General features: G+C 41.1%; 1 long non-coding RNA gene across 1 annotated transcript in view; it reads right to left on the bottom strand.

Annotated features, from left to right (window-relative positions):
• LOC307187540 overlaps positions 1-14,216 on the bottom strand; it is a 172,696-nt gene extending 158,480 nt beyond the window's left edge. The window contains exons 1-2 of the long non-coding RNA XR_013828640.1: positions 13,220-14,216; positions 12,021-12,093 (exon numbers count right to left, since the gene is read on the bottom strand). This is a non-coding gene — a long non-coding RNA (uncharacterized lncRNA). The remainder of the gene's footprint in view (positions 1-12,020; positions 12,094-13,219) is intronic.
• Between the last annotated feature and the right edge of the window lie 1,910 nt (positions 14,217-16,126).

The following is a 16,126-nucleotide window of genomic DNA, read 5'->3' as shown; positions in this document are numbered from 1 at the left end:
GAATCACAACCAGCTGCGGGACAATCATCGACAGGAAGACACTGGAACACACCAGAAAAGATACCCCACATCCAAAGACAAAGGAGAAGCCACAATGAGACAGTAGGAGGGGCAAAACCACAATAAAATCAAATCCCATAACTGCTGGGTGGGTGACTCACAGACTGGAGAATACTTACACAACAGAAGTCCATCCGCTGGAGTGAAGGTTCTGAGCCCCACGTCAGGCTTCCCAACCTGGGGGTCCGGCAACGGGAGGGGGAATTCCTAGAGAATCAGACTTTGAAGCCTAGTGGGAATTGATTGCAGGACTTCGACAGGACTTGGGGAAACAGAGACTCCACTCTTGGAGGGCACACACAAAGTAGTGTGCACATCAGGACCCAGGGGAAGGAGCAGTGACCCCAGGGGAGACTGAACCAGACCTACCTGCTAGTGTTGGAGGGTCTCCTGCAGAGGTGGGAGGTGGCTATTGCTCACCGTGGGGACAAGGACAGTGGCAGCAGAAGTTCTGGGGAGTACTCCTTGGCGTGAGCCCTCCCAGAGTCTGTCATTAATCCCACCAAAGAGCCCAGGTAGGCTCCAGTGTTGGGTGGCCTCAGGCAAAACAACCAACAGGGAGGGAACCTAGCCCCACCCATCAACAGTCAAGTAGATTAAAGTTTTACTGAGCTCTGCCCACCATAGCAACAGTCAGCTCTACCCACCACCAGTCCCTCCCATCAGGAAACTTGCACAAGCCTCTTAGATAGCCTCATCCACCAGAGGGCAGACAGCAGAAGCAAGAAGAACTACAATCCTGCAGCCTGTAGAACAAAAACAACATTCACAGAAAGATAGACAAGATGAAAAGGCAGAGGGCTATGTACCAGATGAAGGAACAAGGTAAAACCCCAGAAAAACAACTAAATGAAGTGGAGATAGGCAACCTTCCAGAAAAAGAATTCAGAATAATGATAGTGAAGATGATCCAGGACCTCGGAAAAAGAATGGAGGCAAAGATCGAGAAGATACAAGAAATGTTTAACAAAGACCTAGAAGAATTAAAGAACAAACAAATAGAGGTGAACAACACAATAACTGAAATGAAAACTACACTAGAAGGAATCAATAGCAGAATAACTGAGGCAGAAGAACGGATAAGTGACCTGTAAGACAGAATTGTGGATTTCACTGCTGCAGAACAGAATAAAGAAAAAAGAATGAAAAGAAATGAAGACAGCCTAAGAGACCTCTGGGACAACATTAAATGCAACAACATTTGCATTATAGGGGTCCCAGAAGGAGAAGAGAGAGAGAAAGGATCTGAGAAAATATTTGAAGAGATTATAGATGAAAACTTCCCTAACATGGGAAAGGAAATAGCCACCCAAGTCCAGGAAGTGCACGACTCCCATACAGGATAAACCCAAGGCGAAACATGCTGAGATGCCCAGTAATCAAACTGGCAAAAATTAAAGACAAAGAAAAATTATTGAAAGCAGCAAGGAAAAAACGAAAAATAACATACTAGGGAACTCCCATAAGGTTAACAGCTGATTTCTCAGCAGAAACTCTACAAGCCAGAAGGGAGTGGCACAATATATTTAAAGTGGTGAAAGGAAAGAACCTACAACGAAGATTACTCTACCCAGCAAGGATCTCATTCAGATTCGATGGAGAAATCAAAAGCTTTACAGACAAGCAAAAGCTAAGAGAATTCAGCACCACCAAACCAGCTCTATAACAAATGCTAAAGGAACTTCTCTAAGTGGGAAACACAAGAGAAGAAAAGGATCTACAAAAACAAATGCAAAACAATTAAGAAAATGTTCATAGGAATATACATATCGATAATTACCTTAACTGTGAATGGATTAAATGCTCCAACCAAAAGACACAGGCTTGCTGAATGGATACAAAAACAAGACCCATATATATGCTGTCTACGAGAGACCCACTTCAGACCTAGGGACACATACAGACTGAAAGTGAGGGGATGGAAAAAAGATATTCCATGCACATGGATATCAAAAGAAAGCTGGAGTAGCTATACTCATATCAGACAAAATAGACTTTAACATAAAAAATGTTACAAGAGACAAGGAAAGACACTACATAATGATCAAGGGATCAATCCAGGAAGAAGATATAACAATTATAAATATATATGCACCCATCATAGGAGCACCTAAATATATAAGGCAACTGCTAACAGCTATAAAAGAGGAAATCGACAGTAAGGCCATAATAGTGGGGGACTTTAACACCTCACTTACACCAATGGACAGATCATCCAAAATGAAAATAAATGAGGAAACAGAAGCTTTAAATGACACAATAGACCAGATAGATTTAATTATTATTTATAGGACATTCCATCCAAAAACAGCAGATTACACTTTCTTCTCAAGTGCGCACAGAACATTCTCCAGGATAGATCACATCTTGGGTCACAAATCAAGCCTCAGTAAATTTCAGAAAATTGAGATCATATCAAGCATCTTTTCCAACCACAACACTATGAGATTAGAAATAAATTACAGGGAAAAAACCCGTAAAAAACACAAACACATGGAGGCTAAACAATACGTTACTAAACAACCAAGAGATCACTGAAGAAATCAAAGAGGAAATCAAAAACTACCTAGAGACAAATGACAATGAAAACACGATGATCCAAAACCTATGGGATGCAGCAAAAGCAGTTCTAAGAGGGAATTTTATAGCTATACAAGCCTTCCTCAAGAAACAAGAAAAATCTCAAGTAAACAATCTAACCTTACACCTAAAGGAACTAGAGAAAGAAGAACAAACAAAACCCAAAGTTAGCAGAAGGAAAGTAATCATAAAGATCAGAGCAGAAATAAATGAAATAGAAACAAAGAAAACAATAGCAAAGATCAATAAAACTAAGAGCTGGTTCTGTGAGAAGATAAACAAAATTGATAAACCATTAGTCAAACTCATCAAGAAAAAAAGAGAGAGGACTCAAATCAATAAAATTAGAAATGAACAAGGAGAAGTTACAATAGACAACACAGAAATACAAAGCATCCTAAGAGACTACTACAAGCAACTCTATGCCAATAAAATGGACAACCTGGAAGAAATGGACAAATTCTTAGAAAGGTATTATCTTCCAAGACTGACCCAGGAAGAAACAGAAAATATGAACAGACGAATCACAAGTAATGAAATGGAAATTATGATTAAAAATCTTCTAACAGGGCTTCCCTGGTGATGCAGTGGTTGAGAGTCCGCCTGCCAAAGCAGGGGACACGGGTTCGTGCCCCGGTCCGGGAAGATCCCCCATGCCGCGGAGTGGCTGGGCCTGTGAGCCATGGCCGTTGAGCCTGCGCGTCCGGAGCCTATGCTCCACAACGGGAGAGGCCACATCAGTGAGAGGCCCTCATACTGCAAAAAAAAAAAAAAAAAATCTTCCAACAAACAAAAGTCCAGGACCAGATGGCTTCACAGGTGAATTCTATCAAACATTTAGAGAAGAGCTAACACCTATCCTTCTCAAACTCTTCCAAAATATTGCGGAGGAAGGAACACTCCCAAACTCGTTCTATGAGGCCACCATCACCCTGATACCAATCCCACACAAAGATACTACAAAAAAAGAAAATTACAGACCAATATCACTGATGAATATAGATGCAAAAATCCTCAACAAAATACTAGCAAACAGAATCCAACAGCACAGTAAAAGGATCATACACCATGATCAAGTGGGATTTATCCCAGGGATGCAAGGATTCTTCTATATATGCAAATCAATCAATGTGACACACCATATTAACAAATTGAAGAATAAAAACCATATGATCATCTCAATAGATGCAGAAAAAGCTTTTGACAAAATTCAACACCCATTTATGATAAAAACTCTCCGGAGAGTGGGCATAGAGGGAATCTACGTCAACATAATAAAGGCCATATAGGACAAACCCACAGTAAACATCATTCTCAATGGTGAAAAACTGAAAGCATTTCCTCTAAGATAAGGAACGAGACAAGGATGTCCACTCTCACCACTATTATTCAACATAGTTTCGGAAGTCCTAGCCACAGCAATCAGAGAAGAAAAAGAAATAAAAGGAATACAAATTGGAAAAGAAGAAGTAAAACTGTCACTGTTTGCAGTTGACATGATACTATACATAGAGAATCCTAAAAATGCCAACAGAAAACTACTAGAGCTCATCAATGAATTTGGTAAAGTTGTAGGATACAAAATTAATGCACAGAAATCTCTTGCGTTCCTATACACTAATGATGAAACAAAAAGAATAAAATACCTAGGAATAAACCAACCAAGGGAGACAAAAGAACTGTATGCAGAAAACTATAAGACACTGATGAAAGAAATTAAAGGTGATACCAACCGATGGAGAGATATACCATGTTCTTGGATTGGAAGAATCAGTATTGTGAAAATGACTATACTACCCAAAGCAATCTACAGATTCAATGCAATCCCTATCAAACTACCAATGGCATTTTTTATGGAACTAGAACAAATCATCTTAAAATTTGTATGGAGACACAAAAGACCCCGAATTGCCAAAGCAGTCTTGAGGGAAAAAAACGGAGCTGGAGGAATCAGACTCCCTGACTTCAGACCATATTACAAAGCTACAGTAATCAAGACAATATGGTACTGGCACAAAAACAGAAACATAGATCAATGGAACAAGATAGAAAGCCCAGAGATAAACCCACGCATCTATAGTCAACTAATCTATGACAAAGGAGGCAAAGATATAAAATGGAGAAAAGACAGTCTCTTCAATAAGTGGTGCTGGAAAAACTGGACAGCTACATGTAAGAGAATGAAATTAGAACACTCCCTAACACCATACACGAAAATAAACTCAAAATGGATTAGGGACCTAAACGTAAGACCAAACACTATAAAACTCTTAGAGAAAAACATAGGAAGAACACTCTTTGATATAAATCACAGCAAGATCTTTTTTAATCCACCTCCTAGAGTAATGGAAATAAAACAAAAATAAACAAATGGGACCTAATGAAACTTCAAAGCTTTTGCACAGGAAAAGAAACCATAAACAAGACCAAAAGACAACCTTCAGAATGGGAGAAAATATTTGCAAATGAAGCAACTGACAAAGGATTAATCTCCAAAATATATAAACAGCTCATGCAGCTTAATATTAAAGAAACAACCAACCCAATCCTAAAATGGGCAGAAGACCTACATAGACATTTCTCCAAAGAAGACATACAGATGGCCAAAAAGCACATGAAAAGCTGCTCAACATCACTAATTATTAGAGAAATGCAAATCAAAACTACAATGAGGTATCACCTCACATCAGTTAGAATGCTCATCAGAAAATCTACAAGCAACAAATGCTGGAGAGGGTGTGGAGAAAAGGGAACCCTCTTGCACTGTTGGTGGGAATGTAAATTGATACAGCCACTATGGAGAACAGTATGGAGGTTCCTTAAAAAACTAAAAATAGAATTACCATATGATCCAGCAATCTCACTACTGGGCATATACCCAGAGAAAGCCATAATTCAAAAAGACACATGCACCCCAATGTTCCCTGCAGCACTATTTACAATAGCCACATCATGGAAGCAACCTAAATGCCCATCGACAGATGAATGGATAAAGAAGTTGTGGTACATATATACAATGCAATATTAGCCATAAAAAGGAACGAAATTGAGTTATTTGTTGAGACGTGGATGGACCTAGAGACTGTCATACAGAGTGAGGTAAATCAGAAAGAGAAAAACAAATATCGTATATTAACGCATGTATGTGGATCCTAGAAAAATGGTATAGATGAACTGGTTTGCAGGGCAGAAGTTGAGACACAGATGTAGAGAACAAATGTATGGACATCAAGGCGGGAAAACCGCGGTGGGGTGGGGATGGTGGTGTGCTGAATTGGGCGATTGGGATTGACATGTAAACACTGATGTGTATAAAACTGATGACTAATAAGAACCTGCAGTATAAACAAACAAACAAACAAAAAACAACTAATACTAAATTTTCTTTGGGTTATTTGTATGGAAATATGTTAATATAAATATTTCAGACATTACATGGAATTTCTAAAAATCTTATATGTTCTGGTATAATGTTATAAGTCATAATTCTAGTTATTACTTTAAAATGTATGTCTCAGAAATAACTAAATTTCCTTGTCAATTGCATTACTATGAACTTTCATAAAATCTTTAACCGTGGTCATTTTTAAGTCTTTTGTCATTTACAGACAGTTCTGGGTGTACTCTGATGCTTTTGCAAAAATGTTCCTATAAAAGGGTTTCATCTTCAAGGAATTCATGGAAAAGACTCTGACAAGTACAGGTTTCTGGTAACTGACTATACTGCTGAACTGAATGAATAAGCATTTTCAGAACTCTAATGGAAAACTGATGAATTCATAAAAGTGCTAACAAAAGATCAAGATGAAAAAAAAATTAATTACATGGGACTGAGTGAACTGATGAGGATGATTATAATTTTTGTGACTTTCTGTTTGAATAAAAAAAAAAAGAAATTATTCAACAACTTCTGCTTCTGCCAAGATGAGTAACAAGCACCAGATTTATTCTCCTACCTCAAAAACAAATTTAAAACCATATGAAATATATGAAACAACAGTTTTCAGATACTGCACATCAGGCAGCACAGAAAAGTGATCACTTAGGGGGAGGAAACAAACAAGGTGAGCTCTATGATTTTTCCAGATTACTGCCTGGAAACATCTTCCAGGCTGCAGCACAGGGAAAGGGAAACCTGCTGAAGTCAGCCATCTCCTGGAATTGATGAGATAATAGAATTGGGAAGCCAATGTGGCTAGAGTTCACAGGAAAGAATACCAGAGAAAAGAGAGAGCCAGAGCCAGAGAAAGGGGGGGGGGGGGGAAGAGAAAGAGACAGAGAGCTCTCCAGATATCTGCAGAGGGTCCTCCTTAAGCCTTTGATTGAGTACTGATTAGTACATGCACATGAGGAAACTGTCTAAGGTAGGAAATAAAACATCTCAAAAGGAGAAGACAGAAAAATCTCTGCAACTCACACCAGGCTGGAATTATTCAATATTCTCATAGAGAAAATATAAAATCCTCATAATTCATGGGGCATTGAGCACATAGAAAGGTATTGCTTCAGTAATAGGGAAAAGTAAGTCTAGACTAAAGGCTGCTCTGGTTCTACCTAGCAAAATTCAAAGCAAGCCTTCGTAGAATCAAGCTGTTTCCAAGTAACTTACTTGAGGTTCAGAACAAACCTCAAGAATATTTATAGGAATTTAAATATACCTGTCATCCAACAACATAAAATTCACAGTGTCTGTCATCCAGTCAAAAATTCCCTGAAATGCAAAGAAACAGGAAAACATGACATGTCGTGAGGAGAAAAATTAATCAATAGAAGAAGATCCAAAAATGACACAGATAATACAATTAGTATGCAAGAACATTAAAACAGCTTTTATAACTATATTCCATACATTCAAGAAGACAGCATAAAGAGTGAGTCATAAATAGAGACACTGATGATATAAAAGTAAACTAAGTCAAATTTTTAGAGATAAAAAAATGCAATAACTGACAACATTTCTCTGGGTAGAATTTAAAACAGATAAGACAATGAAGAAGAAAAGATGTGTGAACCTGAATATATCACAAAAGAAAATACTCAATATGAAAAACGGATAAAAGACTGGAGGAAAAATGAACAGAGCATCAGTGAGATGTGGGACAACTTTAAGCAGCTAATGTAACTTATAGAGTCACCAAAAGAGGAGGACAGGGCTTCCCTGGTGGTGCAGTGGTTCAGAGTCTGCCTGCCAATGTAGGGGACGCGGGTTCGTGCCCCGGTCTGGGAAGATCCCACATGCCGCGGAGCGGCTGGGCCCGTGAGCCATGGCCGCTGAGCCTGCGCGTCTGGAGCCTGTGCTCCGCAGCGGGAGAGGCCACAACAGTGAGAGGCCCGCGTAATGCAAAAAAAAAAAAAAAAAGAAGAGGACAGTAAAAATGTTTGAATAATCATGGCCAAACATTTTCCAGTTTTGTTGAAAATGACAGACCTATATATTCAAAAAGGTCAACTAAACCCAAGCATAAGAAACACAAATAAAATGATATTGATACACATCATAATTAAATGGAAAAAAAGGTACATTACATACAGAGGAACAAAGATATGAATAATAGCAGATTTCTTGCTGAAAACAATACGTTCCAGAAGACAGTGGAGAATTATCTCTGAGGTACTGAAGGGAAGAAAAACAAGTGTGTCAATGTAGAATTCTATACTCAGTGAAAATATCTTTTAAAAATAAAGAGGAAATGAATTTTTTCAGACATCTAAAAACTGAAAAAATGAATTACCAGCAAAACTACATTATAAGGAATATTGAAAGAAGTCCCTTAGGCATAATGAAAATGAATCAGGTGGAAATCTGTATGTACACAAAGGAATGAAAAGCACTAAAATTGTTAACATGTGGGTAAAGATTAAGGTACTGTTGCTTAATTTTTAAATATTTTAAAAGTTGGTTCTCTGTTAAAAGTAAAAGCAATTACAATGTATGTTTGCTTTTATAACATGTAGAAATACAATATATAACGACAATGACATAAAGGCTGGGAAGAGACAAAGTGAAGTATAATATTACTTAAAGGTAAATTGTGATAAGTTAAAGACGTGTATTATACACCCTAAAGCAACCACTTTAAAAAAGAAGAAAGAGTGATGGCTAATAAGTCGACAAAGAAAATACATTGGAATCTTTTTTTTTTAACTCTCCATCTAAAAGAAGGGAGAAAATGAGGGGAAAAGGTAATAAATCATTCAAGATTTCAATGCCACCCAGGGCCATCTGAGGTTGACTCTTTCTAGGACAATTTAGAAGTCATTTCTTTTCATATCTTACAATATTGTAATTCTTAATCCAACTATGAATCTGTGATCTATAGTAAAGTCAAAAGTCAATAATCATGCTACCAGAACCATGTCTCAAATGTGAAGAACCTTGAATTACTACATATTCATACTTCTTCTCAAGCTGAAATATTCTTTATGAGAAACTGTTCAAATATCCATCTGTGTATAACAAGCTGAGTAGGAGGTAGAGTTGTCAGGGTGTAATCTAATAGAGGGAAGTAGGGAGCAAGCACATCAAATCAAGAACCCTTTTCTGATCCACGGCTTTGCGCTAGTCACTGAATTCCTCCCTGGGAGTACAAAGGAACTCACTTCAACCTGAGCTGGCCCACAGATTCAGTATCAGTTATAGATAATAATTTAAGATCTGATACTTAATTGGAAAGTCAGTGTTCTAGTTAATGAGATGAATTTTCCACAGACCTAAGATGATAGATACAGGTTATGTTCAGAAATAAATCAGGAAGGAGTCAGAATACAAACCATCAAGTACACTCACAATGTCCAGGGTAAAGAAACTAAGAAAACAGTACTGATCAGTCAGCTGCTTTCTTTCTCCCACTTCCTCAACACCCTCATTAATCCTCTCCGAATTTGCCGTTTTGTGAGAATACAGTAAGTGTGTCTGGCTAAGAACAGGTTAGTTATTTTACAGTGCTAGCCGACAGGTTTACCTGTCTGGAATTCTAACAGCTGAATTTCTGCCAAAGTGCACTGTACGCCCTCAGTAGAAACTACATCAAACTGCCCTGTCGGGCTTCCATGGTGGCGCAGTGGTTGAGAATCTGCCTGCTAACGCAGGGGACACGGGTTCAAGCTCTGGTCTGGGAAGATCCCACGTGCCGCGGAGCAACTAGGCCTGTGAGCCACAACTACTGAGCCTGTGCGTCTGGAGCCTGTGCTCCACAACAAGAGAGGCCGCGATAGTGAGAGGCCCGTGTACCGCGATGAAGAGTGGCCCCCGCTCGCCACAACTAGAGAAAGCCCTCGCACAGAAACGAAGACCTAACACAGCAAAAATTAATTAATAAACTCCTACCCCCAACATCGTCTTTAAAAAAAAAAAAAAACTGCCCTGTCCTCCAGGACTCTTCTCAGTACCTGGCAGATTGTTGGCAAAAGAAAACCAGAACAGTACAATTTAGTTAATATGAGGACTAATCCATGATCGTTGGCATTATTAGCACTATGCAGTATCCCACTGCGATAACCCACCCTTCCTTTTACAGTTCCTTGAAGCAATGGAGTGATGAGAGAAGGACTGGTGTTAGAACAAAGTTTGATTCATCTAACTGTCCTCCTCTGGATGACTTTCATGTAAATGATAGATGATCCCTGTTTGAGAGTGTTGGGGCTTCAAATCCAAGTAGGTAGTATTTGAGGTAAGGAGGGAAGGATATTGAAGAATGAAGACAGGTCAACAATTTCATTTGCTAAAAGAGGAATCATAATTGTCCACACAGCAGTCACACTCTCTTTCCTTCTTCCTAACAGAATCTTGGTTTTGTTTGGGTACCCATGATCTATTTTGGCCATGTTCAAGGAAAGCTGGACTTATGCCCAGCCAGAGGGCAAGACTGGTATAGTCTAAGTCAATCATTGTGGTCCCATTCTCCTTGCCAGGTATCAGTTTAGACAGGAACATATGACACAACTTTGATGAGAAACTGGTGGGGGGAAGGGTACTATTCACTCTTAAGAAAGACACAGAAAGCAATGTCCTTCTTATTTGACTACACTGAACACGAAGTCCACACGTGTAGAGAATAGAACCAAGAGATTCATAAAGTGGAGCCAGTGTCTTCATCTATCCTTCCTTAAGACTGTCCTTCCTGTAGACCTCTTTTTATATGTTATATAAAAAGTTCTTAGTTCTTCAGCCAGTTGAATAGGATTTTTCTGATACCTGCAGCAGAAATCATTCTCATACAATTTTTTGGTCTACCTATTTCACAAAGAAATAAAATAAACCCAGAAGTAAAGTGACTTAACCAAGGCCATAAAGCCAATTAAAGCAAACCCAGGGCTAGACGAACAATCTTTGTGTACTGAACCCATTTCAATCCAAAGTTAGTATTGGAATATCAAATTTAGATGCACCCACATATCTATGATTAATATGTGATTAATCCATGACTGATAATCATTTTACGTAAAGAAATTAACATCACCCCTATCTCTGAGTCATTTGTTTTACCTTATTTTCTAAGACTTTTTGCAAATTCCTACAGTGTTAATAATACACACATCCAGGGTGGTAATCAAAATATTCAACAATTGAGATGACAAGAAATCCATCCAATCAGAATGGACACTGGCTATACTCTAGGACAGGATTCCAGAGGCTCCTGTTTGCCAGGCCTTACTAATTCAATTGCTAGAATATGGGGATGTCCTGCATTCCCAGGGAAGGGTATGGGGGCCAAGGCACTACACAGAGCAAGGAAAGTAGTTTAGTATTTAAAAACCAGTCTGGCTGGACCACTGCAACTGCCTGGTTGTCAATGTTGTGTTCCATAAAACTTAGCACCTAATAATCTCAGAAGTGTTTGTTTTATCCCCTCCTCCATATAGACTACAAATTCTTTGAGAACAAAAACAATATCTAACATTTTATTCTGTGTTACAAATAATACTTAGTACCTGGGGGTTCAGTAATTAATAAATATCCTTTTCCCAAAATACTAAAATATGCATGGGGAAAAAAAAAGACATTACCTAGTCTCATTCATTCATCCTATAACTTTGTATTAAGTGCTACTAAGTCCCAACCATAGATCAGTGCTAGAAATAGGGAGAAAAGACAGATACAGCTCATAAAAGCCATAAGGTCTATTTTTAAAGTACTCAGATCTTTTCTACCTAAATTCCTGAAAAAACAACTGGTATGCATGAGTGCATAGGCTTAGGAGTGTAGGGAAGGGCCTTGGGAAAGTATAAATTTTGAGGAAATTTGAGGGCTTCTAAATAGTTGTGCTTCCTCTCTTTTAAGGGTCACGAAACTTTCCAACAGGAAACTCTTCATTCTCACTGCTACCTCTTCACCCTCCTTGTTCTCTCTATAGTATTTGACACTGGTGACCACCACTTACTTGATATTGTTTGTTCCTCCTTCTCTAATCACTCCACTGATCCGTTTAGTGGCTCCTCTTCTCTTCCTGAGCCCTAAAAAGGCATGTTTCCTAAGATTTTAATTATGCACCCTTATTTGTGCATTCTTCCCTGTTACGATCCACCGCAACTCCAGCCGCACTCATCAGATTCTGCAGTTGGCTCCCACATCTATTCTCATCCTAAGCATTCAGTCTTTCCCTCAGTTCCAAATCTTCACTGCTATCTTCTCCCTGAGTACTTTATACATCCATCCACCACCTCCAAGCTAACCCTCTGCCTACCTAAACCACTTCTGATCATGGCACTGCCACCTTCAAGTCATCCTGTTTTGTAGCCTTGAATAATTTTTGATTCCCCCTCACTCCTTCACCAGCATAGTGATGTGGAACACACCTGAGGTCAGGAGTCAGGTAGACCTGGGTTCAATCCTCGTAAGCACTACTTACTAGCCACGTAAACTTGGGTATGTTAATTAACCCCGGAGTCTCAGTTCCAAACATTATAAAGTAGAGGCAATATTTCCCAGCTTGGGACTTGAATAAACAAGAGTATATAAAACACTTGAGGGCTTCCCTGGTGGCGCAGTGGTTGAGAGTCCGCCTGCCGATTCAGGGGACACGGGTTCGTGCCCTGTTCCGGGAGGATCCCACATGCCGCGGAGCGGCTGGGCCCGTGAGCCATGGCTGCTGGGCCTGCGCGTCCAGAGCCTGTGCTCCGCAACGGGAGAGGCTCGTGCACCGCATAAAAAAAAAAAACAAAAACAATCATTTGTATTGTACAGTTGATTTCATGGATGAGTTTAAAGGGTATCAAGTGTTTTTTTTTTTTTTCTCTTTTTTTGCGGTACACAGGCCTCTCACTGTTGCGGCCTCTCCCGTTGCGGAGCACAGGCTCCGGACGCGCAGGCCCAGCAGCCATGGCTCACGGGCCCAGCCGCTCCGCGGCATGTGGGATCCTCCCGGAACAGGGCACGAACCCGTGTCCCCTGAATCGGCAGGCGGACTCTCAACCACTGCGCCACCAGGGAAGCCCTAAATGACGCTTCTTCATCCTTCAAATCTACATTAAACTATTGTTTTAAATTTTTCTCAACGGAGATATTTTACTTCTCTCAGCCTCAAAGAACTGTGTACTTTTATGGTAGCACTAACCCTCCTTTGAAATTGTTGGTACTTACTCACAAACTCGACTTTTGGATTTTCCAGATTTGCTCTGCCGAATATGGTAGCTATTCAAACTTCAGTGTGTGGAACCAGAGAGGGCGCGCCTCGGGTAGCTGGGTGGCAACTTCATCCCTGAGCTCGGCAGTGCCGCTCCTGGCCATGCGCGCGCGGAGGCTTCTGGGAGCCTGCCTGACGCCGCCGGACACTCTGCGCAGCCGCAGAGGCTGTAGCTGAGCGGAACCCAGAGCGATTAGGGCGTTCCTGGCTGGAGGCCGTGAGTGGGGACTGGAGTCATCAGGGGCGCCGGAGGCCTGGCTCCTACATTTGCCAGCCGAATGCCCTTAAGCGGTCAGTTTTTTTGTTTGTTTGTTTGTTTTTGCGGTAGGCGGGCCTCTCACAGCTGTGGCCTCTCCCGTTGCAGAGCACACGCTCCAGACGCGCAGGCTCAGCGGCCATGGCTCACGGGCCCAGCCGCTCCGCGGCACGGGGGGATCCTCCCGGACCGGGGCACGAGCCCGCGCCCCCTGCATCGGCAGGCGGACTCCCAACCACTGCGGCACCAGGGAAGCCCAAGCAGTCAGTTTTTAACTTGCTTCTGTTTCCTCTTCTGTAAAATGGGCATAATGTTAGTACCTACCTTCATAGGACTACTGTGAGGGTTTCGTAAGATAACACGAGTCAAGGGCTTAGGGCGGTGAAAGTGGGCCTGCAAATGTTACCCCGTATTCCTTTGGTCATCGTGCAGTGTGTGCTGGGGGAAGGCACTGAGCCCGGACTCTCCTCCTCCTCAGGAGTGGCCCTGGGAGTCAGTCCCCTACCGCGTCCGAGGCCCCAGTCAGCGTGAGCTGCAGCCTTCACCAGGAGGGCCTGGGACCCTCGGCCTGGGCTTCGCCAACCCTCAGGAAGCTCAGCGGTGGGCAGCCCAGGTCCGAGGTGCCATGGAAGGACAGAATGAGAATGGTCAGTGTCCTGGTGCGAAGATTCATTTGGTTGGACAGGGACTGTGTTAGTGTAGGGAGAGAAGAGGAGTAGCCCTAAGCCCCCAGGCCTGGATGGGGTAAGTAGTGCGGAAAGCTGGGCCCACCTTACCCACTACTGGGGTTCTGGGAAGACTCCCAGGAGGGAGAAAGTAGAGGAAAGGAATAGAGGCCGAAGAGCTGGAGCCTGGAGTACCACGCCAAGTGTGGAGGTGTAGAGCACGCAGACCCTCAGGATCCGGATGAGAAGACGGACTACATCAAAAGCAATGGGAAGGGCTTCCCTGGTGGCGCAGTGGTTGAGAGTCCGCCTGCCGATGCAGGGAACACCGGTTTGTGTCCCGGTCCGGGAAGATCCCACATGCCGCGGAGCGGCTGGGCCCGTGAGCCATGGCCACTGAGCCTGCGCGTCCGGAGGCTGTGCTCCGCAACGCGAGAGGCCACAGCAGTGAGAGGCCTGCGTACCGCCAAAAAAAAAAAAAAAAAAAAAAAAAGCAATGGGAAGGTATTAAGTGAGATAATGACAGCTCAGTTTTGAGCTTCTTAAGACTGGTTGAGACCTGCATTCGTGTGGGTGGTGCAGGTAGGGCAGGAGAGAAGGATGTTTCCAGAGATGCTTAGGAGATGGAGTTGCCTGGATTTCATGGAGGTTTAAATGGAAGAGTTAGTTACTGGTTGAGATAGAAAGCTGGAAGGGCCAGATACTGTGGAGCTCTGAGATAGAGGTCCTGTTTGAGAGACCATGGCGGGAGGGGGTCAAGTTCTTAAAAATGTGGGAGGGAAGGGAGGTAGGTGGCTCTGGGCTGGGGCTCTGGAGAGACGTTTTTTTAATTCATTGGTTAGTTCGCTCACCAGATGTGTATTCAGCACCTGTACTAAGCACTCCTTTTGGGCCTTAGAGATTCATCATGAATGAAACTTCAAATCTCTTAAAAACAAAAATTAAAATGTGTGGCTATTCAAGTTTAAATGTAAATTAAGTGTAATCAGAAACTAACATTTTCAGTTACTTCAGCCATATTTCAGGTGCTTTACAACTCCATGTGGCTGATGGCTACCATTAATGCTTTCTATAATAAAATGGTATATTATAGAAATTTCCATCATCTAAATTTTAAACTCCTTCTTTGATAGCAGAAGTTATATCTCTGTAGTTTTTTCGTTTCTGTATTCTCTGTGGTTCTTTGTACTTAGCACTTAAAAATACGTATTGTAAAATACTTGCAAATTTATAAAATTTGTAAAAATGAGTACATGCATGATATCCAATGCATGCTTCCAAAAATCTCTGTGATTATGTATTGTTGATTACCATTTGCTTTGCGTTTACCTTCTGCTAAGGAGGATCATGGCGTGGCCTCCTCAGTTTCTTGCCCACACCATGCCCTCACAGGCACATCCAGCCTAACCAGGCTGTTTCTAGGACTTTTGAAAGAGACGGGAGGAAAGAAAATAAATACAACATAGGTATTCAAGAGTAAGTGGAGGATTTTTAGAGGGCAGCAGTTTAGAGGTTGCTGAAGTGTGTGAGGGTTGTAAATTAAAAAAGAAAAATGGGAATTTTAACAAGTATTGCTAGGGCCTATGTGTCAACTTTCCTCTGTGAAAGAAATAGGAAGCAAAGACTTGAGATATTAGAATTATCCACTATTGCGTGGACTTTGCGTTTTTAGCTACATTATTAATATTCTACGTCTGAAACCATATGGATCATCGTTCTGTAAGCATTATAATTATATAACATCACATTAGAACATTGCATAGATTTTCTATTATATGACTTCTATTTCACATCACATTGTATATTTATGCTTACAATGGCCTTTTCATTTTTATAAAAGAAATCTAGAATTATATGGGGGTAAAAATGCATGACTTTGGATTTTCACACCATGATTAACCATAGGTAAACCTAAGTACCAACCTAAAGTTTTATAAACGTCC

The sequence above is a fragment of the Stenella coeruleoalba genome, assembly GCF_951394435.1.
Source record: "Stenella coeruleoalba genome assembly, chromosome: 6".
Classification (NCBI taxonomy): domain Eukaryota; kingdom Metazoa; phylum Chordata; class Mammalia; order Artiodactyla; family Delphinidae; genus Stenella; species Stenella coeruleoalba.
This window is presented reverse-complemented; position numbering and strand designations above follow the sequence as displayed.